Source organism: Pezoporus occidentalis, unplaced genomic scaffold, assembly GCF_034315485.1.
Source record: "Pezoporus occidentalis ecotype Australia unplaced genomic scaffold, CSIRO_AGI_Poc_V1 ctg186, whole genome shotgun sequence".
NCBI lineage: Eukaryota > Metazoa > Chordata > Aves > Psittaciformes > Psittacidae > Pezoporus > Pezoporus occidentalis.
Window position 1 is genome coordinate 882,259 of NW_026913704.1, and position 20,510 is coordinate 902,768.

Here is a 20,510-nt window from a genome sequence, read left to right on the forward strand (position 1 = left end):
TGGGTTTGCTTCTTGCCTGACAGAAATACTTTTGTTTGTTTTGACTGGTATTTTGGTTTCCTTCACTTCTTGTTTTCTCTTTTTGAAATGGCATCACATGGACTTATTCTGTGCTAGGTCATTAAAAGCCTGAATCTACACTGCACTCCAAGAGTTTCACTGTCTTTTGCGAGTGCTCCAGGGTAATGTCAACCCCCCAATTATGATGTGACTTACTTAGTATATTAACCCCCCGATATGATATGAATCTGTTATCTTTGTGAAATACTAAATCCACACTATAAAAAAAAAAAGTCTTTTGTTCTTCATATTTTACTGCCTGAAAGTGAAGTCTCTCCCTGTTCTTCTAACCAAACTGCAAGAATGGGATTTTTGCAAGTACTACCCAGTAATAATAGCCTGTAAAAAAGCCCTTTCAAAAAGTGATCTAATGCAAAATATTAGTCCAAGACCTAGAAATGCAAAAGGTACAGGCAAGAGCATAAAACTCCATGGGATTTCCTGGCAGAGGTAATTTTTTAATCTCTTACAGCAGAACTGAGGCATGCAAACATCAGAAATGACTTTTTCAGAAAAGTCATAACTAACCTCTGTCTTATACTCTTGTGTGTAAAATAGAGTTAATGACGGTGCCCAGTGTTTGCAACAGACCTGAGATTTTGAAAGAAAAATCTCTATCCAGGTGCCAGGTAGGAGCAGGTATGCTGATAAGTAACCAAGTCACCCACTTCTTACCGCATATTCTTATTTAAAGAGAGAGAGATGGGACCATGCATTTATTCCACTGACAGTCTTCACTCCTCAATGAGGAACTACAGAAATGAGGAGCAACATTATTTCTATTCTTTACAATAATAATAATAATTAATGAAACAGGAAAGACTATACATAACTTTCAGACAACACAGGCTACCCATGGGATATACAGAAACTAGAGATAAGCAGTGTCTATTATGCAGAAATACAGGTCATGAGTGAAAGGGGTTTCAAAAAGACAAAGCCTTTGCATTTGACGGATGGTAGGTTATCACTGTTTAAGCTCAGTGACCTGATCTTTGAACTCAAGCACCAAGAGGAATGAGTAACTATTTATCAGACAGTTGTCACACTCTCAATACTCCTTCTGTTTCTCCAGGTATTAAAGGCTCACCATTGAGCAAGCTTAGGATATTTTTTTTAGGGTAAGGAATATCCACAGATAAAAATGTGATCATTTTAATGTACTTCTGCATAGAGAGGATGATATTTTCCATTAGGATAAATCCGGTGAGGTCAAAGCTGTGCCAGAAGAGAATCTGACTCCCAGTGTTCATCTTACTGAAAAATCAGAGATAGCATAGCTGAAAGGTCTGGTCAATTACTATACTAGCTATATTCAGGCAAATTATTCAGCAATGCAATTGAAACTGAGAAATAATACACACCATATAAGATGTAACAGTTTACATCTAAACCGTTAAATCAACATGAGAATTTACAGAAATGAAGTCAAAAGTTTTTAGCTATGACAGATGACGTCTTGAAAACACATATCAAAAGTGTGTTATGGATTACAGTGAGTCAAAGCACCATTTTAGCAAAGCCACAAATTATTTATATCAATGGGTAAAGTGAATCATTAATACTAACCACCATTCCATAAATGGGTTGAACTCTTTCAGCCAGAGGATCAGAGTGTTTTACTGTGTGTATTTCATGGCACAAGCTCACTGTCTGCATAAATGGGCTTTCATTCTGGAAAATGAAGAAATAATTGATGGCAAGGCTCATTCTCCATTGTACCAATGACTTTTGTGCATGACATCAGCCAAGCTATTAGGCTTGCCTACATTCTCCTCTGCACAGGCTTGTGCTCTTAGGAGCTCCTCACAACATCCCAGAATTTTCATGTTGTTACAAAGGAAGTAAAAAACTAAAGTCTGCCATTGAGAACCCTTGGGCCCTGTGGTGACCTCCAGACCTGTTAAAGCTGAAAGGGAGTTTCAGCAAAACTATCATCAATATCACCAAGCGGTAAAGCAAAGGACGAGGGCAGGGAGGAATAAATGCTCTCAGATGCAATCTACTTCTGATTATTTCTCAAACTTCTCTAAAATTAGACAAAGTGAGAAGTGCAAATAAAGCACCGTCTCTGTAACAACTGTGCCGCTGAACACAGTTTTCCTTAACATTTAGTCAACTGAACTATCATTTGCTGTGAAAAAGATACATGCTTTAAACAAACCAGAATGATGTGAAGTACACAAAAGAGATTTGTAGTAGTGTGTTAAGAGATTAATAATAATTTTCTTACTCCATCAAATGTATTTATGCTTATAACAACATACACAGCATAATTACAACATGTGATAACCAGTTCTAAGTGAATTCAACAAGGAATGCAAGCATGCAATACCAAGAACTCACTCCCAGCACTTCCAGATGGAACAGATGCAGGGCCAGACTTTCATAAGAGCCCAGGGGCTTATTTTCAAGGGCTAAGCACCCTCAGCTGCAGACAGATTTTCAATATGCCAGTGTCATATTTAGACATTTTCACTAAACACCAATTGCTAGAGCCACAGAAGTAGCTTCCTCTCCTTGCCCTGGCAGTGCCAGAGATCAACACTCTGTGCACATACACCCCCATCTCTGAGCTCTTTGGCTGAACATAATCACTTTGTTTTGGTGCCTAAACTGGGGATGAGCTTGTGAAGGAAGTCTGGCTCATATTGTGGGTAATGACTTTTCTTTGAAAAATCTGCTCCACAGAGCATTCTTGGATTTCTGACAAGAATATCCCTTCACATCTAAATCCAGACAGACCAACTGGGTGACCTGCTGTGCATAGTTACGTGGAAGCTGAAAGATTATTGCTCTACTTGAAGTGTGTATGGCCAAGCATCCTGACTACATGTGAATGCAAGTTGCAGTTTCTCCTCTTCAGTTTATTTGTAAAATTATCAGGTCTCCCATCCATCTAGAAGATGCTATGTGGTGCTACAGTAACATCTGACAGCCTTTACAAATGAGCTCTGTGATGCTGTATCACTGCATTACTACCACAGCTGAAGACTCCAACTGATATTGTGTCCTAATACACTAATTGTAGCAAAAAGAATGTTGCAATAGGTTCGTATGCACAAAGATTTATTACTCAGGTCTGTAGCCAATAGCACAGTGACTCTAATATTTAAAGTTACTTTGGTGAAAAAAATAGTACAACAATAGGACAGAGAAAAGGGAAACAATTTCTCTCCAGTAGCCAGCTGGTGGGAAATAAACAACCTGTCTATCTTGGGTATCCTTGCCAGTGTGGCAGGTTTCCTACCCCCAATGCATCTCCCACTGTAACCGTAACCGTAACCATCTTAGTTTTACCAGGACCTGATCAAATTCCCAACAGGTTGCTCCTGCTTATGATGTTGCTTGCAGTGATCGAAGCACACATTAATCAGGTACAAAGTGCTGTACACCAGCTAGGCTGTAATCTTTACACATGCCTACCATTGTGTCCCCTGCTGTAAACCTAGAGCTACAGCCAGCTGTCATGAAGAAGAGGGTGGGCAGTGAGAGACACCTGTGTGTGATCGCTTCCCAAGAGAACTGTCAGTCGTCAGTATAGGGTTTGCAGGAGCACAGCCAGGAGAAAGGCAGCATAAGAGCAAAGTACAAACAGTGCTGCATTAGCTCAGAAAGAGGTTACAGAGCCACAGATATGAGGCAGGCTGCAGCAGTGCATGTGGGGCTGTGGCAGGACAAAGGCTAAAGCACGACTCTTCAGTCACAGATTCCTCCTTGGCAGAGTTAATGTCCTCATTATGAAAAGCCCTTAAACAGTTGAATGAAATCAGGAAGGTACAACATCTTGCCTAGAATTTCAGCACTGTTCCAGCATAGGAAAGGGACTAAAGCATCCCAGCTGTGGCATTGTTTTCTTGTGCATTCTAGGTAATTCCAAATCCGTGTCACTTATACAGCAGTGACTCTATACAAATATTCTCTATACACTCTGCCTACACATTAAAATGGGGGGTGGAGAGGGGAAGCAGGGCAAGCAGGGCTGCAGTCAGTGCAGCATGAGGTCTGAGCTAAGAAGATCGATGGGGTCTCAGGCAGCACATATACATGGCTTGCACTCAATTCGCAGCCCTTGTGCACCTTCACTCACAGGGGAGCGGCCTGCTCCAACCTGAGTTTGAAAATGACTGTGCTGACAGATCTGCTCTATCCTGAGGAGCAAGTGTGGAAACATCTGTACTAATGCCAAGGCAAATTCTGTATGCAGTGTGGGAGAAACAATTGACTAACACTTATTCTTTGCTTTGTATGTATTCCCTGGAAAGCTTCAAGGCCTAAAAAGAGACTTTGAGAGGTATCGGTATATCTATATTTCAAGGTATTGCATACACTTTTATCTTTCAGCATCACAATGAGCACACACACTCAGAAGTCTCAAACAGCAAAAGACAGATGTTCTGAACTACACTGAGGTATGCTTTCTCCTTGGAGATGCAAAAAAATAACACTGAAAGACAGTGAAATTCCTGATTGGCCAATAAAACAATTAAGCACATTATCAAGTAGGTTTTCCAGCTGCTGGATATAACTATCTTTCAAGACCTGATATTTTGAAAGGTCACTTCCTAAAAGGTGCTGTGAAATGGTATCCACCAAACCCCTCACATACAGCAAACGGGCTGTGAAAGAAGAAGTAAACAGTTACTAAACTCCACTAGGGAATATGTGCAATAAGCACTAATGCACTATGGGTGTTCTGCTCTCTAAGCTTATAAGCACTATCGATGCCAACAAACACCTTTGTTGGATCTTCATAAAATCCCTAGCAGAAGTCATCATGGAAGCCCCATAAGTCAAATCAACACCGCACAGCAAGGAACAACTCTTGTCAACATTTACACCATTACCAAAACTGGAAGCTACCAGCAGCATGGTATTAAGGGGAACACATTGCTTTTGAGACATGAAGAACCATTTCTACATAATGATGCCCTGCCCACTGTGGATAACTCTCTACACTTCAAACAGTACAGGGAATTATATATTGTGTAATTATTTATGGTGTAGACACACATAAAATATCGTTCAGAGCAAAGATTAGGTTGAATGAAGCCTATGTTAATCTCTTCTTTGTATTAGAAGATATGGAGAAAGCAGCAAATGAATTGCTATCACTGTATTATAATAGTGGGAATACTACTGTTTTCTTCATCAAGAGCGTTCACCTTTTTTTAATAACTGCATAAATCTAGGGATTTGTAACAAGTTATAAAAGTCTTTCTAATTATGAGAGAATGCTTTGCTCAGTTATTTGTTGTAAATCCACAGGAACCTCAGATAAGGTCAATCAGTAAATCACTGTGGAAAAAAGATTCTGACCTCCCTGGGCACACGTGGTGCACACATTTAGATTGGACAGAGCAAGCCAGGTACTCCTTGCAAACCATTTGAAACAGGCAACTGTTTCCAATTTTTATGAAAATGTATGATTTAAGGGGAAAGACAGCTTGTCAGAGCACAGAAGAAGGGGTCTGTAGTCCCTGGCTTACAAAGACAGCCCCCACCCCAAAGGGCTTATTATTACAGTTTTGCTGCATTTCACAGTACCTGGCTACAACGGAGTACAAGTCAATAACTGGTGCTTCTCAGCAATCTCAGGAAAAAAGAAGAGAGTACATTACTCTGCCATGTTACAGGGTATATCATGATGTACTTTACTCACTCCTCCACTCACCCCTGCTGAGGGGTAAAACTCGGAGATTAAACGGTATTTACTCCCACTCTCCTGTTAAGGATGCCTGAATCTTTAACTTTTTGACAGGCTGTTCCTGTTTCTCCTTTCCCGCTTCTCACTGTGAGGACACTAAAAGGCTTTTGCAGACGTGCACTCCCATGGCTTATGCATCTGCCCCCTCATGGGTGGATGGGCCAGCCGCCTTAAAGGGCTTTTGTGTTTGGCCTGCTAAATGGGATGGACAAAGCCAACCCCTTTATCCTCTGAGACAGCCATGGGTTGGGAACTTGAGCCTCACTAAAGTAAATCCTACAGCCACAGAGACACTGGCATCAACCCAGAAGCAGGCATTCACAAGGGAGGAGCAGCTTTTCCTTGGTAAGAGATCTGTAGGATCCCTTTCTTCCTGCAGTTAAGGAAGCTTTAGCTCAAGAACAGCTCACTTCCTGGGGACATCCCCTTCAAATCCCTAAAGACTTGGATTTTTGGCCAATAGCACCTTTTTGTTCTCCCTGCCACATGGCCATCTCCATCACATCCTTCTGAAAAACAGGGTTAAGGCAGAGATGGCTCCACAAACCACCCTTGAGGAAAGTCACCTGGGCTGAAGGCACATCTGAACTGATCATCTGTGGTGATAAGGTCTCCTTGATTCTGGGGCTGGGTTGAGGGGCCTCATTTTGCCTCAAAGTTTCTGGTATGGGGCACAGCCCCAGGTGCCACCTCACCATCCCAGAGGGATCCCACAGCAACTTCTCTTCAGTGAGATGCAGCCCTTCTCCTATGCCTGCTCTACTCAGTCACTAAACCACCGAAGGCAAAAAAAGCGATATTATCTTCACTTCAGGTCAAGAGAACCACACCTCTCTGCCTACACTGAGATGGTAGGGAGAGCAGAGGAGGGCCAGGCCCTGGGAAAACAGGAGGAACAGGGCACAAAATGGCAGAGGAAGCTGCCTTGCCTAGGGTGCACACCAAATACATGCCTCAGTAGCATCCATCCTTCCAGATCCCAGGCTGTCCAAGGACAAAACACACATTTCAAAACCAGCACAGTCCTGTATGATTTTTTGACTAATTATTCTTAATCTCTTTGCCTTCAGTCCTCCTCAATAAAATAATATAGCACATTGCTGTGCAGCTTAAGAAGGATCAGGCTCTGGTCTCAGCAATGGGGGCTCAGTCAGGAGTGTCTCCAAAACAGGAGTTATATGGGGCTACACTCCCTGTTTTAAGTTTCTCAATCTTCTTTCAAAGAGTTTGTTATGTTTTATTCGTGGAGTAGTGAAGAGCGTGTAACAACAGGTCTGCTAAATTAAGAGTAATGAAACCCAAGGCTTCTACTGCTGGTAAATCAGCCATGATCAGTATAAAAGAATTTTTTGATTTATCTTCTTGTAATGTTTTCGAATTACCTGAACATACTGACTAGCATGACAATTGTCTAAAATTAGCATAACTGTTAGTATATAAATGCTACAAGATATTACTCCTCTTGTTCGTTTTTCTTTCCCCCCGCCCTCAAAAAGAAGAGGAAGCTGCAAGCAAATAGTGTTATAGAAAGGGACAAACAAACAACTGGAAATTGACAAAACATATGAATATCTTCAAAAACCACTAAATCCCACTTTCATTTCTGTAAGGTTGTTGTTTCTTCTGTTTGGTGGTAAGTGCTTAACAAATAAAAATCTGTGAATTGGGCCTAGAAAGGCCCTGTTTGTGATACAGAGAAAAAAAAATTTTGATCTCAGTTTCACCATATAGAGCTGTATAGAACTGACTTCTATGCTTCTATGGTGCTCCCCTACATTTATCCTGGTGCAACCCAGTCTAGACCCTGGGCCTTGAATTGTTTGTTGAGAGTCAAATGCAGCTTTATGACTCTTGAGAATAGCCACATTAGTAAAGTGGGTACTTGAAATCATGCAAAGTGCCTCTTCAATAATGCTGTTTGTGAAACAACAATGTGTTTGGTTCATAATGGATGACTTCCCTGGTTCAGCACTGGGCAAGAGTTCTTAGAGAATGCAACAAAGGAGATCCATAAGATAGCTACTCTACTGAAACAAGTGAAAACACTTTGAAGAACAGGAAACATCCAGATGGACAAGATGACACAGCAACAATTACACAGTGACCAGCAGTTTTGTGACAGATACCCAAAAGAGAAAGAGATTTCTATAGAACAGAAGGAACTGATGTTGACAATGCTTTTAAGAAAACCTTTCAGAAGATACCCTTTGTTCTAAGACCAAAATGTTTTCCAGGACCATTATACCTTCCGGGCTCCTCAACCCCTTCATTTTTAATTAGCTTTTTTTCTTAGCTGTGCTTCTTTCCATTTCTTCTGTAATAGCTGTCTTTACTGCTGTCCTCATACCAGAAACATTAGCAGGCAATCAGTGCTCTTGGAATAGGCACTTGGATTATAAAGGCACAAAGAAGATTTATGGGTCAGGTTTCTCCTGCCTTTGGGCAGTAAACTTGTTTAGGGGGGGGGAGTTGTCTAGTCAAAACTGATCAACAGGCACACCTTGTAGTACCAGATATCTAGCTACAGGTAGAAGAGAGCCAGTTCAGATAAATAATGAAGCAAATACTTAAAAACATATTGCTTTAACAGTAAACATAACTTCATAAGCAGAACTCAAGTCTCCACAGCAACAAGGTTAGATTTTGTTAGATTCTGTAATGCCATTCATTTTAATAAAGGGATTTCTGGCTTCTACCACTGCATCTTAGACCAGAACCTAAAACCTAGCTTTCTCTAATAGGAACCAATAAATCAACCTTACTAACTTATTTGTATTATCTCTTTTCCCTCCAAGACTCAAACTTCTCAAAGAGTTGATCCTCGGGATTTTGGTTTCATTTCCTCAGATTCCCTGAAATATTCCATAATGCTGTAGTTTTATCTCCCCACCTATAGCTGTCTGCTGTCTCGCAAATGGATTTTTAGCCAGTAGCAAGAAGTTTGTAGAAACTAAGCAAAGTATGCCAATATGGTAGAATTGGACACCGATTAACATCCAGCAGCCACTTTTGCTGTTCTCATTGAACTTGAGCACAAACTTGGTAGAAGTCTCAGATTTTGTGCCTCCCATTTTCACCAACCACTCAGTTCTGCTGTCATTTCTAGTAAGGAGTATATCGGGGGAAAGTAAGAAACACCACCTTCTTCTTACCACTGATGAAGGGCATTACAACGTGCACAATTATCAAAGGCAACCAGGCTGACAATCACCTGTAAGCATGTCTTTCTCCAGGAGCTGATCCTGGGATTCTGCTAATCCATACAGTTCCCTACCATAACTGTCTGTAAAGACAAGACCATTGAAAAAGCACATTGCACGCAGAAAGCTCTCTGTAAGCAGTCCTGGGGAGGACCAAACCAAACAAAGAAAGGACAAAAAGCATCTAAGACCAAAAAAACTAATATCAGAGAGACTCCCAAATCCCTGAACTTAGATCACTAAACCATTTCTCTTTTCAGGATTATCTTATTTATGACACATTTTCATGCTTTCGAGTCCCTGATAACCCCAGGGGATAACCAAGATATGCAAAAATAATTATCAGCTTCTCAAGCCTTCAGTATTTTTATAATATTAACTATAGGTTCAGTTTAATTCTATTTTTATCTGAACTAGTATGCCCATAGTAATGGCTTGGTTATATGCCAGAAAAAAAAAACAAACGCTTTCTAATTTTAGAAAAGAGATTTCAACTCACTCTTTTATAAATGCTTTAAGGCCCCCATGCTACAGATTTTTTTTTCCCTTCCATCTTAGTATGAATAGGACTAATTTCTGTTTAAAATTGCTTAATTAGTACACAGCCATTTTATAAAATATTTGGCAGTATTAACTTCCTCAAACTGATGATCTTGCAATTATGCATCCTAAATTGCAATGACAGAAGACCAACTCGGTTCCTTCAAAATTAACAGCGTCAGCATCAAAGGGCTGTCTCCCCGAGCCTGTTTACACTTATCTACAGATCTTACCAAGAGCATGATGAATTATTAAGATGTATGACAACAAAGACTCCTCCTTGAATGATACTACAAAGACATTATTATAATGCTAAAATTCTACTCATAACCAAAGAAATTAAAGGAGGTGGGAAGATCAAGGAGGGTCCAGCATAAGATTCATTCTAGAAAGATGTGTGCTTAAGGTCCTCTAAGGAAAGAGGAGAGCCAGTCAAGGGAGAACACTCAATCTAAGACATTTCACCAGAGCGCTATTACCATCCTCCATTCAGAGTGACTGTGTAAACTACTGAAAGAAAAGGTTACGGTCCAATATTCTGCTGGCAAAGTACAGACCGTGCCATTAATTTGATCATGATAATAGCTCTTGGCAGGCTATCCTTCCCAGCAATAAGCAAACATTGCCTTTTTAGCTAAGCAGTTTAGAGAGCTTTGCAAAAATAAACCACAACTAAGCAGTTTCAACCCAAGAGTTAAAACAACAGTAATTATTACTTAATTCCTACTCATTTGCAGCTCCAGTTGCGGCAGCACAGAAGTAGCCAGTGGGGATTCATTTCCTGGGCACGGGTGACAAAACGTATCAGCTGCTTAGCTGTCAGCTAAAATGATCAACAAATTTTCACTGAAGGGATGCATTTGCTTAGTGAAATAAAATTGATAAGCCTTTGGGATGAGGAGACAGTGATGGACAATGAATATTGAGTGACTATTGAAAAGAGCTGAAGACTGCTGGCAAAAAAGTTTCAGACCACTAGCACTAGTGGTACTGGACTTGAATCAACAGCAAGCTTTCAGCCCACAATGTTTTCTTAATTTTCATTTTGTACTTAAAACTTGGATCTTCTAGAATATTGTGCACATATTATCATTTCCCTATATGTTGAAATTGTGCTTTTTTTTAACAACATGCTCAAATCACTTCTATTAAGTCTTGCTGACTGCAGGAAAAGAGAGTTTTCATTGAAAGAGATCAAGGAGAGAGGAGAAACCGAAGTGCTCAGTTACAAGAACTAGCAGCTTGGAATGGAAGTGATTTCCACACACCCTCCCCCTTACACTAGCACCGCGTTTAGATCTTGGACCAGTCACAGATTCAGCCTTTCTGTTCCTCAGAGTCTCACTCTAGCATTTGATAAGCCTTTGAGAGCCTGGAAAAGCATATTTTCTCCAGATCAAGAGGTTACCATTCATCTGTAGTCTGCTTACTGCTTTAATGGGGATAGGACTCAGCTGTGAATGTACATAATCCTCCCATAAGCAGCAACAGAAGTCAACTACAGAGAAACAGACAGCTCACCCGGTAGGTACTAAATAAATACACAAGCATACGCCCAATTGCTCCACAGCGTACGTTCTCCAAATGATACGCTCTAATGCAGGAGAGAAGCTATACCAATTACAAAAGCACAAACTCGAAGCTTCAAACTGACTGAATGCACTCACCAGACATATAATAGTTCTGAGAAATAATGTGTTCTTTCGGATAAAGTATGCAAGATTAAAGAACTGGAACTGACTCATTGGACACCCAGTGTAGTCGCAGCCCCACACAATTGTCTCAACACCTGATAATTTTCCAGTTTAAAAGTAAATCTCCCTTCCTTTTTGATATGAAGGTGACAGCCCACCTGCTGTACCCACTAACAAGAAAGCAGAGGCACAGTCAAGCCTGGCTGCTTTGGTCTTTCTAGTAGAATTAGGAAAAAAGGTCTTGTCTCCAAATTCTGCCCTTCTCTGCTTTCATCTACAGCCATGGCTCAATTTCCCACTTACTGATCTTGCTAGAAAGGTGCTCCAGACCCTTACTCCAGGAAGATTAGAAACCTGCTTCTAAATCAGTTTAAACATTCATAATTAATCAACTTTTTCCTTCTTTACATTAAATTAAAACACACATGATGCTTCCAGTTTTCATGTATTTGTGATTCTTCACTGTTTTTCCCTCCATATACTTTTAAATTATACCCTTCGAAATCTTTTCCTGCTAGCTAAAATGAAGTGTGGTGCATTCCCTTTGTCAGTCTCCTTATTAATGTATGATATCAGTTTAATCTACCCTTGGTAAACTAATGAATGTATACTGTTTATTCTCCTCTTCCCATCACGTATCACTATTTTTTCTTTCTTTTTAAAGTTTCTTAGGGAAATGAAAGCTATTTCAGGGTCAAAGAAGGCTGTACTAGTTAAATAGCTAAATACCGTACTTTTCTAAAATTATTGGATTTATTTAACTGACATTAAGTGCCTGTTCTGTGCTGCAGTTAAATAACCAGCCTGAATAACAATCTGGTTAGAGTTTAAAAACCTTTCAAATTTCACTCCTGCAAATGTCTTTCCTGATCCTAGCTCTATGAGAGAAAGAGCTACAGGAATGATTGGGCTGCTTGAGAACATACCCCACAAGCCTGATCTTGCAAGGTGACAAATCATTAATTCTGACTGAATTTAATGAGACATCAAGTTCTCAGCAGATTTTGGGTTACAGTTCCCAAGCTCAGAACCAAACACTGGTAAGATGCGCTCAGTGAACATCCACTGTGCAGAACAACCACAGAGAACAGGAAGATTGAAGAGTTTACTGAAGAATACGTAAAAGGACAGAGAAAACTGGAGAAAAATAATTTGAACATAAATCTTTAAACATCTAAAAACCCAGACTAGCAGCCAATGCTTATGTTGAATAAATGAGCCATTTTTCTTACTCAAATAATCACAGCAGCATGCATTTCAGTGCCTGTTTGAAGAGATTAGAGCAGTGATAATATTAGAGTCAGTAAACAACTAGCGTACTTATATTAGCATTCCACACATTTTATTACTTAACCCTTTGGAATAGCAATTAGTCTTCAATTTAATTGACCAAATGAAGTTGGTAGAAAATTTAAAATGTCTTTTCCAAATGACAAAACTGAGACATTTTATCAATAATAAAGGTTTTTAATGCAAATCGAGGACTGCTGAGGTAGCAGAACTGTCTACAATAGGTTACAGTGTACAGCAGTAAACTTCCCATCTCCTATCAAGCCTTCAGTGTGCTGTTCACTATGCAATCTTTATCTTCACATGCTGACACATGTAATCGAACATTCTCACTTTGCCACAGTAGAAGCGATTGCTTGACAATTTGATTATGGCTTCCCGTCAGCTCATACACAGAATATTCTTTGAGCTTTCAAGAACTGCAAAATATTTTGATTTTGCAATGATAATAATCTTCTGGGGAAAACATCATTTAAAATATTGATTTCTGATAGCAAAGCGCCTCCAGATCTGCATGCAGAAACTGCTCTGAACATCGAAAAGCTGATAACACTGCACATGAGGAGAGATGCAGAAATGACAGTAATGTGCAAATCGCAGAGGGAGAGGACTGGTGAATGAAAGCAGTTACTATCTGACAGCTGCTCTGCATCGTGTGTGAAATGAGTGGATGCTCCCAGTCTGGGCTATGGGAGACAAGCATCCTCCCCACAAAATTCCAGACAGTCTGAGCACAGAGGCTAAATCCTTAAGGGACACTTTATGTCTAAATATGGCTTCAGAAAATCCTGGGTGAGGTCCATGGGCAAAGAATGGTGGAAGACATGCCTGGTTGCTGCCTTTTTGGTTGCATTGAGACAACAGAGCACTTCACAGCAATTGCTGTCAGTCTAGCACATTGGGTTTGTTTTTCCAGGACAATATGTTATACAGCTCTTTACATGTGGGTTGCAGCCAAAGAGCTGTTGCCTAAGTCAGAGGGTGGGATCAAAACTGAACTGATGCCACCTCTGCATTCCCTCTGTCTAGTGCTGGCTTAGTATTAAATTGCTCCCTTCATAGTTGGTTCTATTTTACATTAAATGTCAAAACGCGCAGTAGCGCAATATGATGTCTTAATACCATGCAGCAAAGTCTCAGTTAATCTCTTTGGCTCTGGCCATATCCTAGAAGCTTAGCATTCACACAGATTTCTTGATACCAGCCAGAGATGCCCGGTGGGCTGTCTGTACTACCAAAAGGGCCAGAACAGCTGCAGCACACTTTCTAAACTAAGCCCATGCAGTTATGTTAGCTGCCTCCAAATAAAATATCAAGAAATATTTTTGTAACAAAAGAACAAGTTTCACTCAATGTCAAGTGATATAGAGGTCTACATCCTGAGGAACACATCGTGGTAACAGTTTAAAGACCAGTTTCTTTCACCATATAGCAAGAACTATCTCCAGTTCAAGCAAATGGAATACAGACATCTAAATCATTTTGCCTGTGTGGTAGTTAAGCATTTGTGGAAACATTACCCTAAAAGCCAAAAAAAGTCAAAATAAACCTATTATTTAGTTAAAATGTAAAGATGTGGTGGGTTTTTTGTTTGTTTAAATTGCTATTTTCATCAAGACATCAAAATACATTTTCTTTTCACTCTTCTTGGTGTTGTTGTCCCTGACTTATGAAAGTTACACGTAAGAAAACAAGGGAATATCTACAAAGGCAGTGATGCAAGACAGGGCAGTCCTGGATGGCCAGAATCAGTTTGAAAAGTGAAGACCTTAAAATGGAAGAGAAATGGCTGAAAATAGTATTTTTGAAACTGCATGACTAAATAATTTATATGCACCCAGGAACGTATGTGCACCCCCAGACCACAATCAATCACTTCACCTGAAATTCAGCTACTCAGCACTGCAATATTCATGCATATAAGCTGTTGGCTACCATTAATCAAAAAGCTTTTAATTAATTACTTAAACTTTTAAACAACAGTTTTATGAATTTACACTAAATTACCAAATTACCATCTTATTTTTTTAACAGAATCACAGAATCAATCATAGAACAGTTAGGGTTGGAAAAGACCTTAAGATCACCAAGTTCCAGCACCTCTGCCATGGGCAGGGACACCTCATGCTAAACCATGTCACCCAAGACTCTGTCCAACCTGGCCTTGAACACTGCCAAGGACGGCGCAGCCACACCTTCCCTGCGCAACTCATCCCAGTGCCTCACCACCCTTAAAGAACTTCTTCCTTATATCCAATCTAAACTTCCCCCGTTTAAGTTTTAACCTGTTACCCCTTGTCCTATCACTACAGTCTCTAATGAAGAGTCCCTCCCCAGCATCCCTATAGGCCCCCTTCAGATACTGGAAGGCTGCTATGAGGTCTCCACACAGCCTTCTCTTCTCCAGGCTGAACAGCCCCAACTTTCTCAGCCTATCTTCATATGGGAGGTGCTCCAGTCCCCTGATCATCCTCGTGGCCCTTCTCTGGACTTGTTCCAACAGTTCCATGTCCTTTTTATGTTGAGGACACCAGAACTGCACACAATACTCCAGGTGAGGTCTCACAAGAGCAGAGTAGAGGGGCAGGATCACCTCCTTCGACCTGCTGGTCATGCTCCTTTTGGTGCAGCTTAGAATATGCTTGGCTTTCTGGGCTGCAAGCACACACTGCCGGCTCATGTTCATTTTCTCATTGATCAGCACCCCCAAGTCCTTCTCTGCAGGGCTGCTCTGAATCTCTTCTCTGCCCAACCTGTAGCTGTGCCCAGATGCAGGTTTTCAGCTCAATGCTAGAGACCACCTACGTGTGTCATTGAGAGGCAAATATGTCAAATTAGATAGCCAGTACTGAGCCAAGTCTGAAGAGCTATCACATGCTGCAAGGTGGAGAAGCCTCAGCAGACTCACAGTTTAGCTCCCTTACATCTAAGGGGATCACAAGAAATCTCCAGATATAAAACATCCAAAAGAAATTAGCCATCCTCACTTCCACTATGGAATACCATAATTCACTGAAGTCAGTTAACTGTTGGAAAGGAAGAAGAGTCTTTTTAGAGCTCCTTTTTGAGCTCCAAAAGAGCTTAAAGGAGTCTATTAGGGAATAGTCTCCTTTATATTACACTAGATAGTTCCTGTCTTCCACCAGACTCAGAAAAGGACAAAAAGCTTCTCTCAACCTTGTTAGATGAAGCTGTCTAACCTGTTCCTCTATAGTTTAAAGAGGAATGATTTAGTTATAACCAGTTGATTTCACTGTTGTGCTGTAGCCAGTCTTGCCAAGAGAGTTGGAATACTACTACTAATATATTACTATTTAGACTTTTTGGTAAAGAAAAAGAAAGATGACAGCTCTTACTGAGAAAGGAGTACAAACTACTGAAACAGAGTACTTTGACAAATGACACTTCAGATTAGATTAATTGCAATTATTTTATTTTTTTTTAATGGCATTATGATTACATTTTATAAGTAATGCTGCTTTACACATACAAATGGAATGAAGAATGTAAAGTAATGCTCAGCAAAATATCACTCAGTTTTTTTTAATTCATACGAAGTTTTCCATCTTTAAAGTGATCTAAAATTTAAACTGAAGTGCTTTTCTAGGTGGTGTCTAAACGGCTGAAAAGGCTTCTTCTCTGTTTGTTCAAGCTTAACTTTCTGGAGACCAATATAAGATTTTTCACCAAACTATTCTTTTCAGAAGAAATGCAATATCTGAGGCTGTTCTGCCCAGCAGTATAGATATATCTATAGTCATAGTCCCATATATGTCTATAGATAGTCCCAATAAAAAATTTGGGAGATTTTTTTTCTTCCACAATTGTTTTCAATACTATGCAGACACCTTTCCTAGAAACTGCACAGAAACCACAAATCAAGCAGCATCAAAACCATATTGTTGGTCCTTTCTGGTCTAATAAACATTGACAATATGTAGAGATTACCGAGAAGAACTGCCTCTTATCTCTCTGGTTGACTCCCCAAAGCATAGAATCTGTTTTATAATGAAGAAAATATATTTTTATAATTGCAGCAGGTGTGAAATATAAGTTACTCTTTATGTTAATAATTAAGAGTCAGGTCTACCACATCCCTGATCATTTAAGTTGCTTTAATGATACATGAAATATAAGAGACTGCTTGACTAAAGGACTCTAAAGAGAAAAGGGCAACACCACTAAATAAGAAGGATTATTATGCTGGGGCAAACTTGAAAGGAGATGGCATTCATACAAAATGCAATATACCTTGACAGTAATTTTCTCTATTTTCCCTGCTATTATTGAAGATATATGTGTTGGAATAAGAGCTTTTTTCTTCAAGAAGCCAGCTGTTCGTTCTGTTTGGACTGCAGTTAAGTCATAGTCCTGTGTTAATGGCTTCAACACTTATTACATAAGAAAAATTATTATGATGTCATCAATTTATCATTTAGAGCCCTACTGCAGGGTCAAGTAACTGAATGAAGCGTCATGAGAAACCGAACTGCAGTGTGCCTTGAGAAAAACCATTGCTTTCAGAATTGTGGGGGAGGTTTATTTTGTTTAAATGGCTTTTGTTTAAAACAAGACAAACCTGAGTGACATAAGCAGTTCCTCAGGGGTATGTGCTTTTATGTGGGTGCTACAGAGACTTATTTCAAATGCACATTTTTGGCATCTCTGCATTAATTTTCTTGAATACATTGTTTACCTTTAAAACAGGACCAGTTCTCTTTTTCCTACCTCTTTATTCAAAGTGGTCAAACATGATTACAAATGTCCTTACAGGGTTTTAATTCTGAAAGCATTTAAGGAAATATTTTACCTTCAGCATTCCCTATACATCAGGGTTTTTTCCTTCTAAAAGTTTCTGTCCCTTTGTGGTGGGCATTATTTATCCAGCTTATCATCATGTCAACAGCATTTGCAAGTACTGTTCTGCCTAAAAAACCTCACTGTGAGCAGGCAGAGGGGACTCCTGATTGTTGTGCAATGACAGACCCTGGGCATGAGGGAGAGAATTGATCTTCCTCAAAGTTAGGGCTTGATCTAGGCCAAGGTACTTCCAGGTGACAGTGAGACCAGGTGATGTTGGGCTGCCAGCCCCAATTGCTGCCTAGAGAAACAGTGGCCTTGACCCCAAACGAGGGAACAAGGCATTTTCTTACTCACCCACTGCAGGAGAAGGATATGTTAATATTGTTCCTTGTGTTTCTGATGAACACTCAGACAGACAGGTGACCTGCAGCATGATGGGAACATGCACTTTGAGTCCTACATACAGATAAGCGCTGGCAAGGTCTCAGCCCAAGGTTCTTAATCTCAGGACAACTACATTCCTCCAAAGGAGCTCTTCTGGTCCTAAAGTTCTTAGAGGCTGCTGGAAACCAAATATAATTCAACAAAGATTGATAAAAAACAATAACAATATGGAAAGGTCAATAATGAGGTGGTGGTCCAACAGAGATATTTGGAAACAAATCAAACTGCAGAACCATTACAATATATTCACTGCTCCAGAAGACGTGTTTACAGTTAGACATTTGAGCACATTTAGACAGAAAAGTTACTTAAGGTAATTGACATACTACAGCTATTAACATAAACCTATAAAAATCATGCAGTGATCTTCAAGGTCAGAATATTTTTCTTCCCTTCCAAGTTGTAACACTCAAAATAATACCTGATCCTCACTATATGCATGTTATCTTTTGCCTTCCAGGTGTTATCCAATTATATATAATAGCTCAGATCTAAACAGCTTGACACCATTATTCCTTCTTGTTAGAGCATCATAAAATACACCTAGCAAATTTTGTTAGAATATTGATGTCCAGAGATCTTATCCTGGCCTCTAATAATTAGATCCCATAGCTTTTTTCACAAGTAGGTGTGGCTACAAGACCATGTTTTGCCTGGAGATTAAGGATAGCATTTAATGCAGCTTTCCTTTCTTTACTACCCATCTGAAACAGAAAAGGTTAAAGCACTGGACCAAATCAGTTGTCCTTATTGCCAGCATTGTGGCATTGAAAAAAAAATTTAAACTACCTGAAAATGTGTAGATTGCAATTCATTCCCTTCTCAGTCAGTTCTCTGCATGGAGAAGCCAATGCTCAGCTTCTTCACATTGTTATACAAAAAGTTTTCTATGCGCAGGGTTGACAGACATAGTGGAGAAAAGAATCACACAGCTCTAATTGTATTTTTGTTTGGCATCATTGAAATTCTTGAACTGATATCAAATATAGTCTTCAGAGTGAAAAAGACTTGACCCCATTAATTTTGTTGTCTTTGGTTTCTATATAGCCCCAACACAGCAGATTAGACTGCACCTGAAACTCCTACCCAAGAGACTATGCAAACATATGAAATTAAAATGAATGAGTTCGGTCACATAGAGTTTAAATGTGAATGGTGGATGACGAATAATTTCAGAATTCTTATTCTACCCCAAAAATCAGTATGGTGAAGGCAGATAATTAACAAATCCATTTACAGAGATTATTTCCAAATGACCATAAATGATTATAAATACTACGTTTAGTCCCTGTATTTTCACCTTCAGGGACCTCAAATCACTCCAAAAGGAGAACTCTAAAGACAAAACGTAAGTTTAATGAGGTACCAGAAAAAACAGGCACTCTGGCACTGTAGGAAGACACTGTTGATGGCACTGTAGGAAGACAGACTTCAATGTCCACTAACGTGAAGCCTTTAGATATAGTCAATGGAAGTCAGTATGGCCTAAAATAAACCAATTACCCATTTTCATCTTCAATTTACACAGATTTGTGACACAGTAGCTAGAGAAGGCAATATGAATCGGTATGCTTCTGCATTATACGGCCCTCAGAGGAAAGGCAGAAGTGTCCCTCTTTCCTTTGGCCTGCACAGACCAACGTCAGATGTGTCACCACCTTGTCACCATTACTGTCCATCCTGGCTCCCTTCCTCCTAAGACCAGCCTGCTGCTAACAGCAGTCTCTTTCCTTTACTAGTGCTCTGCATTCATTTCCATGCACCTTGTTTTCAGACTCTAAAACCTCCTGGTGCAGTCTTCTGGAACAAGTTTGTCTTTATTACTGTTGTAATTTAAAAACCATGTAGATGTAGAACAGCACTTTTGGGGAGTACTCTTTTAGCAACTGCATTGGTTCATGGTATGTATATGCAAAAATCAGGAGAAGCAGGAACACATCTATGTTTATTTTAGTGTTGTTATTATTCTCTGTATAGTTTTATAAATTACTTCCTTCTATTGGCAATCATTTATGTCAAAAAAAAAAAAAAAAAGCCTCTCTCAAATCATAGCAATGCTGACTTATTTTGCTTTACCAGTGTGTTCTTATGTTCTTACAAGGTAAAATTAGTATAAGTGGCAGCGTGTTTCCACAAGGCACAGCAATGAAGCTGTCACATCAGGCAAGCTGGTTTGTCTCACTAAAAAAAATTACAGGGAATACAAGCCACAGAAGGCTTTTGCTGAGAAGCCATCTGCTTTAACTATCAGACCATTTCCTGCTCATTTTCTTACACGATTGCAGTGGTAAAAACAACAAAGAATTTCTCCCTCTGTCAAGCAGTCACCTTGCACAGGAGTCTGAGATCTAGACAGCTTAGATATGACTCTTATAACATCCACGTTTTACAAAACTATCTTAAAGATTGAAAAGGGTCAGAGAACTGAGGGGAAACCTTCCCCTTGGCACTGAGAGCAGGAGTGAGTAGGTACAGCAGAGTAGAGACTAAGCTTCAACACTTGAGAACAGAGCCACCTCTGTATTGAGGAGTCCAGAATTTCTCACAGCTTCTCCAGCCTCATATACTTCAGCCTCCAGGGACTATCTACATGCAAGTAGTTAAGCCACTCTTCATGCTGAGTCAAGGTGGAAAAACAAGACAGACAAGCAAGCAATGCCAGCAGTTACCATTTAATAGTCACAACCTTAATAAGAACTGATCATGTATACTTTCCACCTTCTTCTTGCTGCTGAGCATCTCCCTGCCATCTGCAAGCTCTGATGCAATAAC